The following is a 22,198-nucleotide window of genomic DNA, read 5'->3' as shown; positions in this document are numbered from 1 at the left end:
CGAGCCTGCTTCTCGTCCTACTCGTGATCATCCCACCTGTGACCTCCTGCATAGTGCCGCAGCCCAAACCACATATGGACTACCTTGGCAAAAGCTCTCGGACATCAACAGAGAAACTGACAACTGGCTGAATGGACTGTTCAATGGCTGGGGACTCTCGGGCTGGTTGGGATCTATTCTGAAAACTGTGTTTTTAGTGCTGTTTATTTTAGTTATAGTTATTGTAGTTTTTAGCATTGTTTTTGGACTAATCAAACGCATGGTGCTCAAGTTAATTTCAAGCCCATCTCCCCCTCCTGAAGTCTACCATTTGGAAGTCCTCAGTGCTCCAATGGATGACCTGGAAGCCTCAGTGGAAAACACTGACCCTCCTGTAGAGGAAGAACTGATTTACCAACCATGGTTTGGCAATCATTCTGCACCACAAACACAGTCCTCTTCTTTTTAAACAAAACTAGGGGGAGATGTTGTGGTGTGCTGTAATGTCCCATTTTGGCCTTCCAGGTCATTCCCCCAGGTGTGCCTATGCCTCTGTCCCTTCCCCCTTGCCCCCATGCTGAGTGAGTCCTGTCAATCAGGCTGAACATTCCAGCAAGGCGTCGTGTGGTTGGTCAAGTTCAAATGATGCCACTCAGGCCCAGGGGTCATTGGCCTATCTGGGTGTCATCTTCTCCTGAGACCCTGCCCCTCTCACCTGGTTGGTGGCTCACCTGTACCTCCCCTCCCCCTGTCCCTAAACTTAAAAAGGCAATCAGACCATGCGGCCGTGGTTCTGTTGGAGCAGTTGCTCACGTTCAGACCTCTGTAACCATGGAATAAACCTCTGGACATTAAACCCTCCAGCAGAATCCTCTCCTTTTTCTCTCCACCATCGCCTGAAGCTATTCCTCCTGAGGTAACGGGGTTCCTAACAAGCCTGGACTTGTTCAGTGCCCAGCTGCAACCACCAGCAAGCCAAGGTATCTCTGGGGTGATACAACGCAGTTGCTGCCTTTGGCCCAGCAGCAAGGGTCAGACTGGCCCAGGCACTATCTAACTGGTAATATTGGGAGCCTTTTTTCCAATACTGGACTGAGATTATATAGATGTCGTGGTTTGAGAGGAAGTTAGTTTTCTGGGATATGAAGTAGTCAGGCCAATAGGTGCTCACATTTGAATACTGGCACCTGGTTTGGCCGCTGAGGACATTGGATACGCCTCTGAGAACTCAGGGGTTAAAAAGCAGAGCACTCCCGGGGGAAGCTCTCTTGGGCTCCAGCGAGGGAAGCAGGTCGGATCTCCCCTGCCCAGCTCCTGGCTGGTTTGGGGCTGGGTGAGGTAGGCCTGGCCCAAGGATGGAAGGGTGGAAGAGCCCCGAGAGGCATCGGGCAGCCACACCTCCTCCCCAGGAGACAGAGAGAGACAGAGCACCTGTGTCACCGTGAAATTTGATATCCTGTGCTGGCAGCACAGCCCGGCTGGCGGAGAAGGGCGGGGGATGCAGCGAGAAGGGGTCTGGGAGCTTTGGGTGGGCAGAGCCCGAGCTTTTAACCCTTTTTTGGACAAGGAAATCTTTGCAGAACATTAACCTTTCCTAGAAGAGAGATAAGAGATGAAATGGAGGAAGGAAATGTGCAAGTGTGAAGGTCTGGGCAAGTGAAAGATGTCGGGAGAGTAGAGAAGAATCTTAGGTGGGAAGAGATGATGGAGTGGCCTTCGCTGGACTTTTCCTGTATGGCCATGGACAGAACCATATTTCCTGTGGCCCAGAGACTGCATCCAGGGGGAGGCAATGGCTCAGAGCCAAGAGGGTTCAGTGTTGGTACCCCTCGGCCCCAAGGGGTGAAATTTGGGGGGCACAGGTGTTCCAAAGGTGAGACTGTGCCCTTTTTGGAACGGGAAAAAGCATCCTTAAAAGGACAACCCTAGAAGCAGCTCTGGTCCATGTGCAGTGGTGAGAGCACTGGACATGGAAGGAAGATGTCACAATGGCAAATGTTCTCTGGGCGGTGCCACGATTGACGTGCAAACACACAAGGTTTCAGTGGTGTTTCCTGGGGAAGCCTATGGCACAAGAAGGACTCCTCCCCTCTTGATGAACCTAGAATTGATTACCTAAAGCGTGGTGATGGACCGAGAGTTGGAGATTTGGGGGTAGATGTATTGAAAATTTGATGGGAGGGGGAGGAAATGTTTTTGGAAAGTTTTCATTTTCCCTGTGTGTTTCGTGTTACTTAGAGCTGTAGTTTAGTTAATAAAGGTTTCTTTTCTTTATTTCTAAGTGGGGGCCTGCTTTGCTTATTCCTGGTCACATCTCACAGCAGACACCAGGGAGCATATATTTTCATGGGGACACTGGCATTGTGCCAGCATCAAACCATGACACCTACACTGCCAGTTGGCCTTTTTCCACCTCTCCAGCCATCCCCACAGAGCATTGGCTACCATCCATGAATCAGTGTAGAGGTAGAGCTTTGGCCATTTCTCTCCCTTAGCAATGTCCAGGGCCAGCTGAACAGCTTTGAGTTCTGTAAGTTGACTTGATCCACCTTCTCCTTCAGCAGCCTCTGCAACCTGTCGTGTGGGGCTCCATACGGCTGCTTTCCACTTCTGGAGCATCCCTGTGATGTGACAGGAACCGTCAGTGAAAAGAGCGTAGCGCATTTCCTCTGGGGGCAGTTGGTTATAGGGAGGAGCCTCTTCAGCCCATGTCACTGATTCTTGTTGCTCTTTATCAGTAAGACCAAAGTTCTCACCTTCCAGCCAGTTTGTAATTATCTCCAAAATCCCAGGGCAATTCAGGTTTCCAGTACAGGCGCACTGTGGGATAAGAGCAATCCGTTTACTCCATGTAGCGTCAGTGGTGTGGTGGGGGGTGGGAACCTTTCCTTTGAACATCCACCCCAGCACCGGTAGTTGGGGTGCCAGGAGGAGTTGTGCTTCTGTGCCAATCACCTCTGAGGCAGCCTGGACTCCTTCACAGGCAGCCAAGATTTCCTTCTCTGTTGGAGTGTAGTTGGCTTCTCACCCTCTGTAGCTTCGACTCCAAAATCCCAGTGGTCGGCCTCGAGTCTCCCCAGGCACCTTCTGCCAAAGGCTCCAGGACAAGCCATGGTTCCTGGCTGCAGAATACAGCACGTTCTTCACCTCCTGGTCCTGTCCTGACTGGGCCAAGGGTAACTGCATGAGCAATCTCCTGCTTGATCTGGGCAAAGGCTTGTTGCTGCTCAGGGCCCCAGTGGAAAGTGTTCTTCTTACGGGTGACCAGGTAAAGAGGGCTCATGATCTGACTGTATTCGGGATTATGCATCCTCCAAAAACCTATGGCACCCAGGAAAGCTTGTGTCTCCTTCTTATTGGTGGGTGGAGACGTTGCTGTGATCTTGTTGATGGCATTGGTGGGAATCTGACGCCGTCCGTCTTGCCATTTCACTCCCAGAAACTGGATCTCTTGAGCAGGTCCTTTGACTTTCCTCTTCTTGGTGGCAAAGCTGGCTTTCAGGAGAATCTGGATGATTTTCTCCCCATTCTCGAACACCTCTGCTGCTGTCTTCCCCCACACAATGATGTCATCAATATACTGCAGATGTTCTGGAGCCTCACCTTTTCCAGTGCAGCCTGGATCAGTCCATGGCAGATGGGGCTGTGCTTCCACCCCTGGGGCAGTCGGTTCCGGGTGTACTGCACTCCCCTCCATGTGAAGGCAAACTGAAGCCTGTCTTCTGCTGCCAGGGGAATGGAGAAAAATGCATTGGCAATGTCTGTAGTGGCAAAGCACTTTGCTGCCTTGGACTCCAGCTCGTACTGGAGCTCTAATATGTCTGGCACGGCAGCGCTCAGTGGTGGAGTCACTTCATTCAATGCACGGTAGTCCACAGTCCTTCAGATTTATGCACAGGCCAAATGGGGCTGTTGAAGGGTGAGTGGGTCCTGCTGACCACCCCTTGGCTCTCCAGCTCACGGATCATTTTGTGGATGGGGATCACAGCATCTTGATTCGTTCGGTATTGTCGGCGGTGCACTGTTGAGGTGGCAATTGGCACTCGTTGCTCTTCCACCTTCAAGGGACCTACTGCAGATGGGCTGACAGTCCAGGCAAGCTGTTCAACTGCTTGATGCCCTCTGTCTCTACAGCAGCTATTCCAAATGCCCATCTGAGTCCCTTTGGGTCTTTGAAATACCCACTTCAAAGGTAGTCTATGCCTAAAATACATGGGGCCTCATGATAGGATGTTTCTTCCATTCATTTCCAGTCAGGCTCACCTCAGCTTCCACCAAAGTAAAATCCTGTGATCCCCTGTCACACCAGCAATAGAAACAGACTCTGTCCCCACGTCTCGATGGCATTAGTGTACATTGTACACCAGTGTCAACCAAAGCCTTGTACTCTTGTGGTTCAAAAGTGCCAGGCCAACAAATCCACACAGTCCAAAAATCACGTTTTTCCCCAGCCTCTACCTGGCTAGAGGCAGGGCCCCCTCTAAGCCTGGTTATCCTTCTTTCCCTGGGCATATGTCTTGGAGGTTCCTTCAAGGGGATCAAAAATATTGTCATTATCATCATATGTGACAGTTCGGTTACTGGCCACTGGAGCTGCTTCCCTTTTGGAACTTCCTCTCTGAGTCTTCAGTTGTCGCACCCGTTGTGCCAGAGCAGCGGTAGGTTTTCTATGCCATCTCCCCATGTCTTCTCCACAATCACGCAGGTAGAACCACAGCTCAGCTCGTGGGATGTACCTTCTCTCGCCATCTGGGGAACGTCTGCGTTGGGTACCAGAACTTCTGATCTGTACTGCCAAGATTTGGAGAAAGCCCTCTTTAATCTCCTCCCTCAGTTTCTTGTGACCCTCCTCTATCTTGTCTTCTAATTTTTGCAGACGTGTTTCCACCACTGCAATTCTGGCATGTGTTGGGCCATGCACAGCATCTGCATATGCTCGGAGCTTCCTTGCCATATCCAGCACAGTCTCCTCACCATCATCCTGCTTCATTATTGCTAAAGGAGAAGCGTATTCTCGTGGCCCAAGTCGTACAAATTTTCTCCACATCACAGACATGCATGGTACCAAGTCTGGATTTAGAGCGTTTCCATCATCTGAGAAGACAATCTCAGCCACTGCCATTTCCCTCAAGCGTTGAATCCCTTGTTCTATGATTTTCCACTGGGTTTGCTGCATACAGAGATCGTCTGTGCACAGGTATTTCGTGCTACACTTCTTAGGACCTGTTCCCAGAGACTGTGAGAGTTAGCCCCCCTCATCATTCCTTGGTCTATGACAGGATCCTGTGACAGGGATCCCAAAGGCCTGGCTTCAGTGCCATCCAGAATTGTAGCCTCGCCTGCAGCGTCCCAGAGACGGACCAGCCAACTAATTATGGATTCATCAGGTTGTCGGGTGTAATCCTTCCTTAGGCCACGAAGGTCCTTCAGGGAAAAGGACTCAATATTTGCATCTGATCTTGCACCTGCTGCTTTGACTCCTGATTTTATGTCAGGAGGCATTGAGGTTCCTTCTTCTGTATCACCATCATCATCATCATCATCACCATCACCATCATCATCGATTAGTTTTTTCCGTGCATTTCCCACTTCTAGTACTGGTAGCAACTGCCATGGGTTTAGATGCTGGCTTAGGCTCACTATCTGGTCTGGCTTCGAGCCTGGGCTGTTGGCTACAGCTTGAGTGACTGGGATAGCTGATTTATCTCCCTGCCCCCCTGCCTCTGTCTGCTGCCCTACACTATCTAACAGAGTGCGATAAACACAGGCCAGGGCCCAGCTTATTGCAATTAGCCTTTTCTCCTTAGAATCGTCATGGCACTTCTCTTCTAGGTATTTCCCCACTTCTGCTGCGTTCTGAATTTGTTCCCGTAGAAAATCCCAGTCTACAGGATCAGAAAATTCCGTCAGGGTTTGGCCTATATTTTCCCATTCTCCACACCACTCAGGATTTTTCACGCCTGCATCTACTTCTGGGTGAGGGGTCTCACCAGCTCCTCTGGATATCTCAGCCCTCATTCTAGAGAAGCTGCAGACCATATAGAGGAAGTTTACCAGATTAAATACCAGAAAGATGGTCTCTTTAACATTCAGGGGAAACTGAACATTCTCAAAAAGTGACATAACTGATCCGAAGGAGAAGAAGGAAAGGGAAGGCTGGAAAGTCTTATTCTCAGATCCTCCTCTAACAGACTGAGTGCAATTACTAATAAATTCCCAAAATGTACTACTGGAATTGGGATGCAGGGTAGGATGAAGAAACCATAAACCATACATATCGTAAACAGACGCCAAGTATTTATAAACGCTTTATAAATCATTATCACCAAGGCCAGCACAACAGCTATTCCAATCCGTACCCCTCTACCCTAAAAATTACTTGTTAAGGACAATAATCCTAGTGACCAGAAAAGTATTGAAACCTCAAAAAGGTCTAGAGCCTAGAGCCACACAAAGGCTTTCACACCCAGAGACATGAGGGGTTCAAGCAGCATGGCCACTAACTGCTTCAACAACAACAAACGCACAATTAATAGAGCTTCTTTCCAACTTTTCCAGCCCCACATTGGGCGCCAATTCATGTATTTGTCCAGGTTTAGAGCAAATTTGGGGAAGAATCCCCCAAAGGAGCTCCGGTGAGAAAAGCAGATCCAATCGGCCCCTCCCACCAACTGGTATGTGAGGAAAAAATAACTCCTTGGAGAAAGGTGGAAAAAACCTGTTTATTAAACAATAAAACCAAAACAATATCAAACAATGAGACCCCTTGCCCCTTTAAAAGAGATGACAAACTGAGAAAACCCCGGGTTGAAGCTCAGCTCACTCAGTCTCTGATCAGTCCCTCCGGTGCTGGAATTGTCACAGGCCAGGCCCGGCCTGGTGGGCCACAGCTGCAGCTGCCGGTGCTCTCCTGGGTGTTCAGTCCAGAGCAGTTTCAAGAGGTCCAAAGAAAAAAGAAAAAAAAACAGTCCAGGGAACTTCTTTGCCTCAGCTAGCTAAAACTAACTAAAAAGCAAAAGAAGAGCTCTGTCCTGCTGTTTGTTCATCCACAGACAACACAGTCCAGGAGCACGAATATGGAGGAGGAGTGCAGTGTCTGAAAACAAAACTTCTTCTCTTCCCCCCTTCACTCTCTGGAACACTCTTAAACGTACAAAACTTACTATTCAACATAAACAGAATGAGACAATTGGAGATAAAAGCATCATAGAGTCAATCCAGGACAAGGTCTAAGATTCAGAGTGCATTGAGAGGCTCCTGTGTCTACCAGGAAATGCCTCCTCTCAATGCAGACTCACCCTGAATGTTCTCAGTGTGGAGGGTCCCTGGTGTGATGGGAGCTGTGACAGCCCTGCCAATCCATGTCCATCAAGGGGTGGACTTGCTGGCCCTGAGGGTGCTGCTGTCTGTGCTTGCAGCGTCCTTGTGCCCTGCAGCTGGAGCCCTGGTTCCTTGCCAGGGGCTGTTTGGGTGGGCTCTCCCCTGCCGAGGAGGGCAATGCCTCTGCCAGGTGCTTGTGGCCGAGCCGTGCCCTGGGTGCTGAGGCCCCCTTGGGCCCTGGGGTTGATCCCTCGGGGGCTGTAGGAACTGTGCCCTGGCCTTTGCCTTCAGCTTGGCCTTTTGCTGCTCCCTTCTTGCATTCACCTGCTGTGCCTTTGTGCCCAAGTGCTGCAGGGCCTTCTTGTGCCCCTCCTGCAGCCCCCCTAGGTGCTTGTGGGTGCTCATCCTCTGACAGCTGCTGAGCTTTCTGCAAAATCATTTGTATCTCCAGTAACCCTAATAAAATCCTTAAAAGGCAATCTCCGTGCTAAAATATACATTCCACATTTCCCAGGCGTTCCTTGCTCCTCCTCCCTGTGCTCAGGGTGCCCTCCCCAGCCCGTAGCCCAGAGCTGCTCCCTGTCCTGCCGCAGTGTCCGAAGGCGCCCCCGGCGGGCAGGGCCGGCAGCTCCACGGGGCCGGGCAGCGGCCGGGGCGTCCCGCAGCCTCCTGGGGGCCGGGGGGCGCTGCCGGCCCTGCCCGGGGCTGGTGGGGTCAGGCAGCGCCCGGCGCTGAGCCCCGGCTGCCCCACAGCCCCGGCCCGGCCCCGCAGCTCCCCACAGGCCCCCAGCCCGTGCTCCCGGTGCCGCAGCTCTGCGCCCGGTGCTGCCGCTGCCCCCCACAGAGAAACGCCCTGAAACCCTGACCTCCTTGTTTTCCTGGCCTGGAAACCGGGGATACAAAAGATCTGAATCAGCTGACAAGTTTTGAGGCTAAGGCCTCAAACATCCCAATCCTCAGTATTTTTCTCTTCCTCCTCTTTTCCATCATCCTTTTCCTTCCCACATAGATTCCTTCTGCAGCTTCTTGCCTTAACCATATTGCTGCACACTCCCCTTCACCCAATCCCTTTGCAGCACACCAACACCATCCATGCCCTGTTGTCCAAATGCGAGGGGAATTTGGGGAGGTGGGACTGGGGCAGCGCCAAGGCCGGGCCCCCCCGCGCTGTCCTGGCGGGAGCGGCTGCAGTGGGGACCGAGTGCGGGCGGGAGCGGCCGAGAGCCCAGCGCTGCCCCAGCCCGACCTGCCCCAGCTCCATCCCTGCCCCTGCCGTGGGATGCTGTGGGTTTGGGGGAAGAGGGAGCCGGCAGTGGGTGCTGGGCCTGGGGCAGGAGGAGAAGGGAAAGAGAAGCAGAACTGAGGAACAAAAGGGTAAAATGATGCACGTGAGAGGAGAAGGTGAGATTGTGCAGGAGAAGGAGGAATAGCAGGAGGAAGAGGAGTGGGAAGAAGAGGAGGAGGAACAGAAGAGGAAGTAGCACAAAGTTCCACTCTCCCTCTATCTGCAACCTCCAACCCCAGCCCCAGGAGCGTTGCCCCCCCCCCCCCCCCCACATGCAGCAGGTGACCAGGGATTGGGATCCACGTTTTTCCCGGGGTGAATCTTGGTGTTTCTGAGCTTTATTGGCCTAATTGTTGGTGCTTTGTTTTTTTGTGGGGGCTGAATCTTTATATTTTTGAGGGGGCTTTGTTGAATCTTGATGTTTGGGAAGTTTTTGTTCTGTGTCTTGATGTTTGGAGGATTTTGTGCCGACTCTTGGTGTTTTGGAGGTTCTTAGAGACACAAGATGCCCAATGACTTCCTGAGATAAACTTGAGCAAGTAGGAACTCCCAGTCCAAGACACTCTCATTTTGTTTTTTACCCATACCAGGATTTTTCATTCCTAGGACGTGTGTGGATGGAGAAGGAAGAAAAGTTCTGGAGATTCCGCACAAGGAGGGGCAGGAAACCCAGCCCAGGGAGCTGTGGGGAGGGAAGATCCCCCCTGAGCAAGGAAGGCGGCCGGAGATGCAGCCAGAGCTCAGAGCTGGTGGAGAAGCCCCATGGCAGAGAGAAGCCCCACAAGTGCTTGGAATGTGGGAAGGGTTTTAGTCGGAGCTTAGACCTGATCCAGCACCAGGTGATCCACACTGGGGAACGGCCCTACGAGTGTGAGGAGTGTGGGAAGCGTTTCAGCTGGAGCTCCAGCCTGACGCGGCACCAGGTGATTCACTCTGGGGAGAGGCGCTTTGAGTGTGGGGAATGTGGGAAGAGCTTCAGCCAGAGGGGCCACCTGATGCAACACCAGATGATCCACACTGGATACCGCCCTTATGAGTGTGGGGAATGTGGGATGAGCTTCAGCCAGAAGGGGAGTCTGATTCAACACCAGAGGATCCACACTGGGGCAAAGCCCTATGAATGTGTGGAATGTGGGAAGAGCTTTAGATACAGCTCTGGCCTGAGGAAACACGAGATGATCCACACTGGGGAAAAGCCCTATGAGTGTGGGGAGTGTGGGAAGAGCTTCAGCATGAAATGCAAGCTGACGGAACACCAGAAGGTCCACACTGGGGAAAAGCCCTACAAGTGTGGGGAATGTGGGAGGAGTTCAGAGAAAGCTCGGCCCTGATTCGGCACCGGGTGATCCACAAGGGGGAACGGCCGTACACCTGCTTGGAATGTGGGAAGAGCTATGGGTGGCACACTGACCTGAGAAAACACCACCAGCGTGTTCACTCTGGGGAGAAGCCCTACAAGTGTCCCCAGTGTGGGAGGAGGTTTCACAGGAGCTCCGATCTCCTCATACATGAGCGGAGTCACAGGGAGGAGAGGCCCTTCCGCTGCCCCGACTGCGGGAAAGGCTTCAAGCTAAACTCCCACCTCACCCTGCACCGGCGCATCCACACGGGGGAGAGGCCCTACGAGTGTGGGGAGTGTGGGATGAGATTCTCATCGAGCTCAACTTTTACCCGACACCAACGGAGGCGCCACTAAGGGAAGCCCTGTGAGTGCCCCAAGTGTGGGAAGAGCTTTGTGTGCTGCTCCAGCTCCATCCCCCATTGGAGGATCCACGTTGGATGATCCCCAGTGACCCCTGTTGGGCCGAGCCCTGGTGATCTGTGGTCCTGGTGATCCAAGTTGGAAGGCATCTGGCTGGGAGACTCCACATCTTCCTGGTTCCCTGTGGGCACCTAGATAAACCCAGTGGCAGGAACATCCATCGGGACGCAGACCTGTAATGGGAATTCCTTGGGGAGAAGAGATTTGTCAAATTTCAACACCATAAAATCTTTTGCATTCAGTCCTGTCTTCTGGTGACATCAGGGAGTAGTGAATGGTCCCTGAGGTATATTCTGTGTCGACTATAAGATGCTTGTGTCCCCAGTCTGTTCTGTTTGTGCTGAATAAGAAGTTTTGCACCTTCAAGACTTGTCCTGAGAGTGAAGGGGGAGAGAAGAAGTGTGGAGTTTGTTTTAGACACTGCACTCACTCCTCCACATTCCTGCTTCTGCACTGTGTTGTCTGCGGATGGACAGACAGTGGGACAGAGCTCTCCTTTCCTTTTAGTTAGTTTTAGCTAGCTGAACCAAACAAGTTCTCTGGACTGTGGGGTTTTTCCCCTTTCTTTGGACCTGTTTAAACCTGCTCTGGCCTGAACACCAGAAGAGCACGGGCAGCTCACACCTGTGGCCCACCGGGCTGGGCCTGGCCTGTGACATTTCCAGCATTGGAGGGATTGATAAGAGACTGAGTGAGCTGAGCCTACAGACCATGGAGGGACTTTGTGAGTTTGTGTCTCTTTTAGAGCAGCAAGAGGTTTTATTGTTTAATATTATTTAGGTTTTATTGTGTAATAAACAGTTTTTTCCGCTTTTCTCCAAGGAGGTATTTTATTTTTCCTGAACCAGTTGGGGGAAGGGCCGATTGAATCTGCTGTCTTAAAGGAACCCCTTTGTGGGTTCTCTCCCAAATTTGCCCTGAACCAGGACAAGGTCTTTTCCAACTTCAGGGATTCCACAGTTTTGATTTCCTATTTCCCAAGGGTGTCTTCTGTAGCCAAATGGTGAAAAACTGGGGAAAAGACCAAGATTTTGGAGACAGTGGGGTAGAAACCCCACCAAAAAAGGTTCTTCCCTTGCACCTAAGCAGTGGATCCTCAGCTGGTATGGACAAGGAAATCCTTTTCTTTTGGCCTTGATTTTGTTTTAATTTCTATTTATCCCTTTAAAATATCCAATATTGAGGTAAAAACAGACATTGAACTAAGACTTGGATGTGGTCATGGTAGGACACATGGACACATGGAGAGAGACTTGGGGACGCATGGATATTAACAGGGATGGGGCCATTTGTGGGGGACATGGGGGACATGGGCATGGATGGAGATATGGGGGACAATGACAGGGATGGAAACAGGGAGAGAGCCATGGGTGAGGACATGGTGGGACATGGGCAGTGACATGTGGGGACATGGCCATGGCCGGTGCCATGGGGGGAACTTGCAGAGGATGTGGGGGATGCAGGGTTTGAGGGAGTTGAGGGTTCCTGGGAGGGACTTGGGTCTTGCTGAGGCCTCTGGGGACCCCAGGCTGAGCAGCTCCAGCTGTGCTGGGAGACCCTGGGAGAGGTTCTGGGGCAGCTGCTCAAGGACCCCCTGACCTGGAGCCCCAGCCAGGCATTGGGCTCCTGGAAGGGGATGAACGTCCTTGTCCCCAGGAGGGAAATCCCAGCACCCCCAGGGTGTCAGGGGCAGCTGAGGGGCCACAACAGGGAGGGGAAAGCCAGAGAGAGCTGTCACACTTTTAAGCTACACCTCAAAAGTCCCAAAACTGAGGGATTCCTCCCAGGAAAAAGCAGCCAGGAGCTGCCAGAATTGAGGGAAAGGGGAGATGTGACCTTCCAGACAGAGCAGGAGGGGCCTGCATCCTCCAAAACCAAACACAGGGGTGAGGGCTGGGGCTGGGGGCACAATGGGGAAGGGGTGGAAGAGCAGAGGAAAAGAGGATTCAAAGCGCGAGAGGGATGGCACCCCCAAACTGAGTTGGGAGGGGTCTTTGGATTGGGGGAATGATGGGTATGGGGAGGGAAAGGTGGGGATGGAACAGAAAAAGAACGGTTCCATGGGGATCCCATTGTGTCCCCATCATTTGATTCCTGGAGTGATTCCCTGGGGCTCAGGGGGGGAATGCATCCGCACTGGGTGGGTCCCCAAGCCCCCTGCCCATCCCTGGGGGGTTCATGGGGGGTTCCCTCCACCCAAATGCTGGTGGTGCTGCAGCCATGGGGGAGATGTGGGATCTGGATTGGGCAGGGAAGGAAGAGCAATAGGAAGAGGAGGGAGAGGAGGAGGATGGAGGAAAGGAGGAGCAGGAACAGGAGGAGCAAGAGGAGGAGCCCCAGCAGAACCACTCTTTTCCCAGCTGCCCACTGAGTCTGCAGCTCCCCTGGCCCTGGCAGCATCGATCCCCCAGATCCCACAGGTGAGCAGGGAGGGGGAACTGACCCCAAATCCATCAGGGAATCTCTAGAAGGGTTTGTTTCTGGGGAGGGGATGTTTGGATCTTGCAGGTCCCCAAGGGTGAGACACAGATGCCCCTTTGGAGACTTGTGGAGGGTTCCAGTGGCAAACTGGCTGGGGAGGTGGTACCAGTTGTGGGGGGACATTGGCATCAGAGTGGGGAGAGCAGCAAAGGCCAATTCTGGCAGCCTGGAGGGGTGGGGGAGGCTGGAGATGAGCAGGGTCTGGGCCTGCCTGACTGTGGACAGGGCTGTTACTTCTGGAGCTGTACTTGGGCAGCAGGACCAAGGGCTCACCCATTGTTTTTCCCCCAAGCCAGGATTTGTCAATCCCAAACTTTGTCTGGATGGAGCTAGAGGAGGCTGCAAGGAAAAGGAAGATGGCCTGGGACACTGAGGCAGGCGAGGAGGAAGTCACTGCCCCTTTGCCCCTCTCCTCTGCTCCATGTCTCAGCCCAGCATTGCCCCTGGCTGCAGGACAATCCCACTGCTGACACCATCCTGCCAGGGATGAACTGGTGGGATCCCTTCCCCTTCCCTCTAGCACAGAGGCAAATCCCATCCTCTCCTTGTCCACAGCTCCTTCCTCTTTTCTTTCTGTCCTTCCTACCTCATTCCTTCCTCTCCTTTTCTTTCCTTACCCCAGGCACTGAGCAGCAGATGGAGACCAGGGAGAACAAATCCCTGTGGTATGCACATTTCTTTGAATAGAGACATAATTCTCTCTCACAGGATTTTTCCTGGGAAGCTGTGGAAAGGCTGAGAAACGAAGAAAACAATTCTTATCTCACTTGCTGCACCTGTTGTTTGGCACATGTGGAATGTGTTATGGAGACTGTTTACCCAGAGTGATTTGTTAATTGGACACTGGTGATGGTTGTTTGGACTGATTGACCAATTAGGTCAAAGCTTGGTCGTGACTGTCTGGAAAGGGTCAGAGGTTTTTCTTTAGTATGTAATTTAGTATAGATTTAGTATAGCAATAGTGTAATGTAGTATAATATAGTATAGAATAAAGCATCTGTTCAGCCTTTAAAATCATGGAGTCAGAGCACATAATTCCTTGGATGGGTGAGACAAAGTAGAAATTTAACAGGATAGAAATGCATTTTTGGATTGAGGTGAAAAGTGCTGTTCTGAGCCTGTAACTTGTTTATCTGTGCTTAAGACTCCCTGTTCTCACAAGAGAGGAAAAAAAACAAAGAGAAAATCTTGTGCTCACAGAATGGCCTCAACCAAGAGAAGGAATTCAAACTCTCAAGATAAGAGGAGGCCCCTTTGTCAGGGCCAAAGGCTGAGGCTGACCAGAGAGCTCTCTGCGCAAAGGGCAAGGACTGATAAAAACTAATTGCAACCTGTAACGTGAAATCAGTAAAATGAATATGAATGAGACTATATGCATATGTATAAGCAAGGGGGAATTCTCAAAGGTGCGCATGTCCTTTAGGGAGAACAACGATTCCCACATGCGTCCAGTGCTAAACATACCGGCTTTACGACTTTGTACAAAGTTGTGGAGTTTCTCTTTTTTTTCCACTAATCATTTTGGCGAGCCAGCCAGGCGATTGTCTGTCCCTGCAGGGGTGGAAGGGAGGACGGACTCCTGGGCGCTCCCTGGGATTTTCCTGGAGGAGCTCTGCTCTATCTCAGCTTGCCTCCTGTGGATACAATGACCTGCTGCTGTGCAGATACACGGTATGTCTGTCAAAGGGCCCGGGGGAGATAGCGCTCCTGATAAGTCACTGAGAGACGTCTGAGTGCACAGCCTCGTCCCTGTGCTTGCAGGCAGCCATCGACCAAGAGCACGGTCAGTGGCAGAGGTTCCCGGTTCATAGCGCGACTGGGAACGGGTCCATTGTTCAATGGAGCGGCTGCTAGCGACTCTGGGGTGAGCCGAGTGAACCCGAACTTTGTGTGCTTGTGGTGTCCTGACATTGTATGGCTAATGCATTGTGTGGTTAATGTTAGCGTGTTTGTAATCGTGTGAGTGCGTGGTGTATCAAACAGACCGAGTGAGTGAGTGAGTGAGTGTTCCCACAGCGTGCGGGGGCAGTTCTACCCATGTCTGAAGCATCCAGGTGAGGCCCGGAGCGCCGGCTGGGGCAGTCTGTGAGGGCAGGAACACCCCGTGGAGTAGTGGAACAAGTGGAGAAATGTGGGTGAGGACATTTAGTCATTTATTGTGTTTAAAGGTGGTGATGTGTGATTTGTGTAGATTGTGCACGTTTTAACCGTGGCTAGATGAACTCAGGGGATTCTTCTGCCCCCGCAGTTTGGACTTGGTCCCTGGAATTTTACTGTGTGCTGTTATTTTGATTGTGTCCAGAGTGTGTGAGGACCAGAAGAGGCTGATAAGCTGATGTGGGTAGATGATGAAGTGTTGTATGTTGGGTTGTGTCAAGGAAAGTGGGCACTCTTAAGAGATACCCCTTTCCCAGTGAGTTTGTGTGGTTCTTTCCCCACATTGTGGTAATTTGATTCTTGGTATTGTAGGCTTGTGTTTGTGGAGATTTTAGGATTTTGTTTGCAACAAGTGTAGCATTTTACATGGAAAAACTGCAGTATGGTGATTTATGTTTAACTGTGATAAAACAAATTAAAGGAATTCCAGGAATTCCCCTCCCACAGCAACCTAAGCCCTGACTCTCGTGAATTTGAGATGCAGGGTGTATGTGTGTCTGTGTCTGTGTCTGTGTTTGTGGGCATATCAGAGTTTTTGCTGTAACAGGCACAGCTTTTTGCAAGGCAGCAAAGTGAGTGTCAGTAGAAACAATGCTTGAATTAGATTGTGTGGGAAGAGAACTGGGAAAGAATGAGATTTTGTAAAGCAGAGTTTAGGTGGAAGAGACCAAGACAGGCACTTTATGTTATTCTAAGGAAACCAAGGCTACTCAGAGAGCTCTAAGGAATTTAGTAGCAACCAGTCACGAGAAGCAAAGAAGTAACAGGATGTTTGAATTATTAGAAAAGAGAGTTTCATGTAATTTAAGAAACCCAGCAGAAATAATTAAAGCTGAGTGCGTTCAGCTTATTTTATACCCCAAGACTTTGAATTAAGGCAAAAGGCTGGGATAGGGTAGAAAGATGGGAGCTAAGAAAATAGAATTTTTAGTTGACACGGGGGCAGCAAACTCAGTGTTAAATAAAGCCTCGATGCCTGTAACAGATGTTATGGTAAGGGGGCAACTGACCAATCTGAAAAATCATATTTTGCAAACCATCAAAATAGTCATAATTTTTTTGTATGTGCCCAACTCTCCAAAGGCCCTGTTGAGTAGGGACTTGTTGAAGCAAAGATCACATTTAAAGATGGAGAGATTATTTTAGAGGTAAAGGATCAAGAATATGGAGATATATTGAGCTTAATTTTAAAAATTAGTGAAACTGAAATTGAAAATAAGGATGAAATTTACAAGAAAATAATGGATCCAATGTTTCCTGCGGTATGGGCCTCTAACACAGCAGGGAGGGCAGAGAATGCACCTCTCCTTAACCAAGTTAAGGAAAACAACGGGCTAGGGTCAGGCAGTACACCTTGTGGCAAACCCATACACCCTACAAACAAGTTTGGCACCTGAGCTACCCTAGTTTACTGGTTTAGATCTGAAAGAAGGGTATTGGCACACCTGGGGAAGGGACCCGGACGTTTAAAACAGGCTATTACAACACACTACAACACTAGTCCACATTTGATCCCAGTCCATAAAATCTGTCATATTTGATCCAGGCCATATTTGATCCCAGGCCAAAGTTGATCCCAGTGAATAGTTGATCCCAGTCCCTATTTGATCCCAGTCCATATTTCATCCCAGTCCCTATTTGATCCAAGTCCCTGTTTGATCCTAGTCCATATTTGATCCCAACCCCTATCTGATCCTAGTCCATGTTTGATCCCAGTCCGTGTTGCCCTGCACACATTCCAAAAGTCTGCAATTCCAGCTTCCAGCCAGGAAAAGATGTTCCTGCCCTTGAAGGGAAATGGAGCAAAATCCTACAGACACATTTCCCTGCCAGCCTTCAGGACTTCAGCACCTGGGACTGGGAACTTAAATAGTAATTGGGAAATAAAATAATAAATAATCAGGTGAGGGTCTGTGGGGACAGAGGGGTCATCTAAATCAGGGCAGGGTACAGCAAAATCAGGGCAGGGTCAATTAATTCAGGGCAGGGGTCAATTAAATCAGGGAAGGGGTCAATTAAATCAGGGGAAGGGGAATTAAAACAGGGAAAGGTCAACTAAATCAAGGGAGGGTCTTTGGTGGCAGGGGTCAATTAAATCAGGGGAGGGTCTTTGGTGGTCACTGAGGCATTAAATCAGGGGAGGGTATTGGGTGGTCCCTGAGGCACTTAAATATAGGGAGGGTCTCTGGTGGTGCCTGGGTCAATTAAATCAGGGCAGGGTCTCTGGTGGTCCGTGGGCCCAGGGAGACACTGAGAGAGAAACAGAGCAGGCAAAGAGAGGCAGGAGAGAAAAGGGACACAAAGACAATGAGCTGAGAAGGCAGCACTCTGCAAACAGAACTGCAACAGACTGAACATGAACGGGAGAGAAATCAGTAAGTCTCAGAGTTTTATTTGCTGTCAAATACATCCCACACACCCAGCCCCACACAATCTCCATCCCACCACTCTAACTGAGATCCCACGACTCTTAAATCACCTCCCAGCCTCATGTCAGCCTGATGGCTGCGGAATCGAGTGAGTTTGGCGTGGGACTGAGTTTTTTGAGGTGGGTTTGAGCTCTTTTTGGGGTAAGATTGAGCTGTTTTCACTGCGATTTGAGTGGTTTGGAAGTGATAGATCCATTCCTCTTGGCTTCTGCAGTGTAAAGAGATGGAGAATAGAAAACAATTAAGGTGAAATTAAAAGTAGAAGCAGCCAGGTGTGTTCTCAACATGGATCACAGGGAATGTGGCTCACCTGGGCTGTGCCCAAAGTGCCTCCTCCAGTGGGGGATGGAGCTGGAGCAGCGCACAAAGCTCTGCCCGCACTCGGGGCACTCACAGGGCTTCCCTTACTGGTGCCTCTGTTGGTGTCGGGTCAAGTGAGAGCTCCTGGAGAAGCTCTTCCCACACTGGGGACACTCGTAGGGCCTCTCCCCAGCGTGGATGCGCCGGTGCCTGACGAGGTTGCAGTTGTGCTTGAATCCCTTCCCACAGTCGGGACAGCGGAAGGGCCTCTCCTCTGTGTGAATCCGATAGTGCAGGAGGAGACAGGAGCTGGTCGGAAACCTCTTCCTGCATTTATCACACTCATAGAGCCTCTCCCCAGTGTGGATGCGCCGGTGGGTGACGAGGGTGGAGTCGTGCTTGAATCCCTTCCCACAGTCGGGGCATTGGAAGGGCCTCTCCTCTCTGTGAATCCGATAGTGCCGGAGGAGATGGGTGCTGGTCTTAAACCTCTTCCCGCACTTGGAACACTCATAGGGCTTCTCCCCAGTGTGGGTCCTCTGGTGGCTGATCAGGCTGGAGCTGTGGCTGAAGCACATCCCACACTCGGAACACTTGCACGGCCTTTCTCCAGTGTGGATCGTCTGGTGCTTCATCAAGTGGGAGCTCCGGCTGAAGCTCTTCCCACACTCCCCACACTCGTAGGGCCTCTCTCCAGTGTGGATCCTCTGGTGCCTGATCAGGTCAGAGCTCCACCTGAAGCTCTTCCCACACTCCACGCACGTGTGGGGCTTCTCCCCACCAGGGAGCTGCTCATGGAGCACCAGTTCAGACCTCTGGCTCCGTCTCCGGCCGCCTTCCTGGCCCAGGCTGGCTCTTTCCCCCTCAGATCCCCGCCAGCTGCGTTTGCAGCCCCTCCTCGTGCGGCATCTCCGGGGCTTTTCCTCCCCCTTGGCTTCCTGCGCCGTGGAGCCACTCAAAACGGCCTCTTCCACCAGGTTCTGCCGTGGGCATTTGTCCTCCCTGCTCTCCATGCTCAGCTCCTTCTCTGGGGGAGGAAGGACAAGGACAGGATGGGATTTGCCTCCGTGCCACAGGAAAGGGCAAGGAGATCCCCCCAGGCCTGAGCTGCAGCCGGGGCCGTGCTGGGCTGGGAGATGGAGCAGCAGAGAGGGGAAAGGGGCACTGACTTCCTCCTCACCTGCCTCAGTGTCCCAGGGCATCTTCCTCTTCCTCGCAGCCTCCCTCGCAGGCAATGGGAAATCCTGGTTTGGGGAAAACAAGGGATGAGAGCGTTTGTAGGAGCACTGGGGGGTAGGACGGTCGGGACAGACGGAGACGAGAGATCTCTGCAGCCAGGTTGTGGAACTTGTGGTTTATTGCAAAGGGCCTGGGTGCAGGGCCCTGCTGGGAGCTGCCAGGCACAGCTCGGAGCAGGCCCGAGAGAAGAGAGGGGTAGAGAGGATGAGAGGGTAAGAGAGTAAGAGGAGAAGAGCGTATGAGAGTAAGGTTCCTGTTACAATACAATCAATCTTCTTCTGTGTTGAATATTCTATTTCTCACTAACCGATCTAGTACAAGATACAAATCCTGCAGCATTTACATACAGCCTGTAAAAATCATTACATCACCATACTGTGATACATTTTAAACCCTAAAATCTCCTCCTTGGACCCCTTCTATTGAGCTAGTAGAGTCTGCTGTGACCCTTGGATCTGTCTGCAAGCAGAAGGAATTGTTTCATCAAAAGGGGATTACCTTCAGTTAGGCCACACCATTGTTTTCCAGTTGTTCACTAACTGAGGTATCTCAGAGCTTGCTTTCATTTCAATCTTCCTTATACTTTTTAAGTTCACACAATCTTTTGCCAGACAATCGTATTTATAAGGCTTTTCTGTTTCATCTTCCCCAACACACATTGAGTTTGAAGGTCCCTATGCCAAGTCCATCTCTACAAGTCACTGGCCATCAGGGCTCAAGATCCACCTCCTAAACACCCAGATTCAGGCCTGAAAAAGCCTCCCAGGAGTTCCCCATCCCTGGTCCCTCCCCTCTGGTGTTCGGGGGTTCCCCCTGTCCCAGCTGCTGGGGTCACGTTTTAAATTGGGGGTCCCCCTTGTGCCCGGCGGCCGCCCTGCCCAGGCTGCTGGCAGTCCCAGCAATGCCAAAAGCTCCCCCTGCTTCACTCTCCCCATTTCGGTTTGCCGGGGCTGTTTGGGCTCCTGGGCTCCCTTCTCCCCGCATTCTCTGCTCTGGGCTGTGAATGAGACGAGGGCTGGTTGTCCCAGACCTGCCAAGTGAGTGCTGGAGTCTCCCACTGCCTTTCCAACTTTCCTCGAGGGAAGCAGCCAGTAAAGAGACACAGCGAGTGATAAGAGGAGTGAGAGAATCCCCCGGGGTAACTGAGACTGGGTCTCAGAGAGGGGCTGGACTCCACGGAGGAAGGGAGCAGAGGAGTTTCTGAGCCCAATCCACTAGGAAATGGGACAAAAGGGAACCCTAGAAATTCTGCTGCTTTGAGGGATAAGAGAGCCCAAGAACATCCAGAATTAAAACCTGCTGGGTTGAGGAATAAACAGTCCAAGAGCATCCACAGTTGAGCAAAATTCTGCCAGATTGAGGATATGCTCAAGAGCATCTGGGGTTGGACAACAAAGATGGGTTGAGGGATATCCAAGAGCACAGGGACTGGCAAGAAACACCTAAACTTGTAATAGGTGATGTGAAAGTGTAGTATATGGTAGAGATAATTAAAGCTATTAATGTATAAAAAATTTAAAAATCCACACTATGTATTTTGACCATCCTGGCCAGGAGCAGTGTCTTATTCATATACATCTAGTTCCTGGACTTGGTTGAGATAAACATCGGGGTTTTTAATGAAAGAATAGAAGCTTCCAGGGCGATAATCGCTGGCTTCCCTGGGTCACCAGGTCTAGCCAAGAGTAATTAACGCCTCGAAGATTACAGCTACCAAGATGATCCACAGCCCCACCCTGATGCATGTGAATGCTGCCTTCCCCAGAGTCTACTGACAACATCAAACACCTGGATTGAGTCTTTGTCCACCTCTGCACAGGTAAAGACACGGTTATGCATGGGAAGAGACAAAAAGAACATTTGGTCATCTCTGCCTCGAGCAGAATAAACTGTAAAAGAACTCGCTGTGTCAGGCAGCATTTGTGAACAGGGGGAGACTCTGACATTCGGAGCTCAGATCCGTGTTCACCCAGCACCGAACCCGGGCTCGACGCTAACCCTTGGCTGTGGTGGTTTTGACGACAGAACTTCAGTCGCACAGACAAATTAATAAATCTTTGCTAAATTTTCTTATAAGTTTGGCTCTCGATTTGATAATTTATAAAAAAAGATACCTTATTGTTGTCTTGTTGTGTGTGAGAGTGAGTCACACACAAAATCAGCCTCAGCTTCCCAGGTGGGTGGGAAGGGGGGGCTGTGGAAAGAGGAGTGTGTGACCCACAAATGAGCCATTGTTCTCCTGGGCGTGTGGGGGCTGTGGCATAAGGTACAGGTGACCTGCAAAGGGGCCATTGTCCCCAGGGCGTGTGAGGGGGCCATGGCTAAGGAGTGTGAGTGACACACAAATCAGCCTCACAGGTGAACGGCACCGGAGGCAGCAGAGTCAGGGCCCTCCCAGGAGGCCCGGAGATACTGAGACCCAGAGGCCACCCCAAGGTGAGGGGGGGCCACAGGGACCCGCGATTCTCTGTCAACAGGGATCCACTCTGTGTCCTGAGGGTGGGAAAGAATGTGTGGAAGTGAATGGGAAATAAAAGTGAGTGAATGTAGATGAATGAAAGTAAAGGTAATGTGGATTGTGCATTTTAAGCTTCACTATATCTCCTTGGAGGGAGGTGTATTGTACTGAAAGTAGTGTGAGAAAAAAGTTTTTTATTTTTGTGTGTGTAGTTGAAATAAAAGTGATATTTAGGTTGTTAGTGAATGTGAAAAACAGAGGCAGAAGATGAATAGATAAGATCTTGAAAAATGAGACAGAAAACCAGTAAGTTGGATACAGGGGAAAAAAAAGAAAAAAAAAATTAATTCTTTGGGAGTTATGTTAGCTAACAGAGATACAACGCCTTGCAAAAGGAGAAAATACAGGGTATATAGAAGTTGATGGGAAAAATGTGCAAACTATGGAAAAAGGGAAATTAACCTTAAACTAGTAAGCTCAAACTTGTGAATTATATACTTTAAAAAGAGCACTAGAATATTTAAGACAAAATAAAGGAACTATATGTACTGATTCAAGGTATGCCTTTAGAGTAGTACATACCTGTAAAAAATTTGGAAAGGAAAAAGATTACTTAATTCAAGAAGAAAAGGACTAGTACATGAGGAAATTATTTTAGAGGTTTTAGAGGCATTACAATCACCTAAAAGAGATAGCTATAGTACATATTAGGGAACTCCAGAAGGGAAAGACCCCAGAAAGAAGAGGAAATAATTTGGCAGATCACAAAGCTAAGGATGCAGCAGAAA

General features: G+C 50.6%; 2 pseudogenes; one reads left to right on the top strand and one right to left on the bottom strand.

Annotated features, from left to right (window-relative positions):
- Positions 1-22,198, top strand: part of LOC132085554 (uncharacterized) — a 560,373-nt pseudogene that overhangs the window by 104,514 nt on the left and 433,661 nt on the right.
- Positions 1-22,198, bottom strand: part of LOC132085574 (zinc finger protein 883-like) — a 211,049-nt pseudogene that overhangs the window by 179,858 nt on the left and 8,993 nt on the right.

Source organism: Ammospiza nelsoni, chromosome 31, assembly GCF_027579445.1.
Source record: "Ammospiza nelsoni isolate bAmmNel1 chromosome 31, bAmmNel1.pri, whole genome shotgun sequence".
NCBI classification, from domain to species: Eukaryota; Metazoa; Chordata; class Aves; order Passeriformes; family Passerellidae; genus Ammospiza; species Ammospiza nelsoni.
This window is presented reverse-complemented; position numbering and strand designations above follow the sequence as displayed.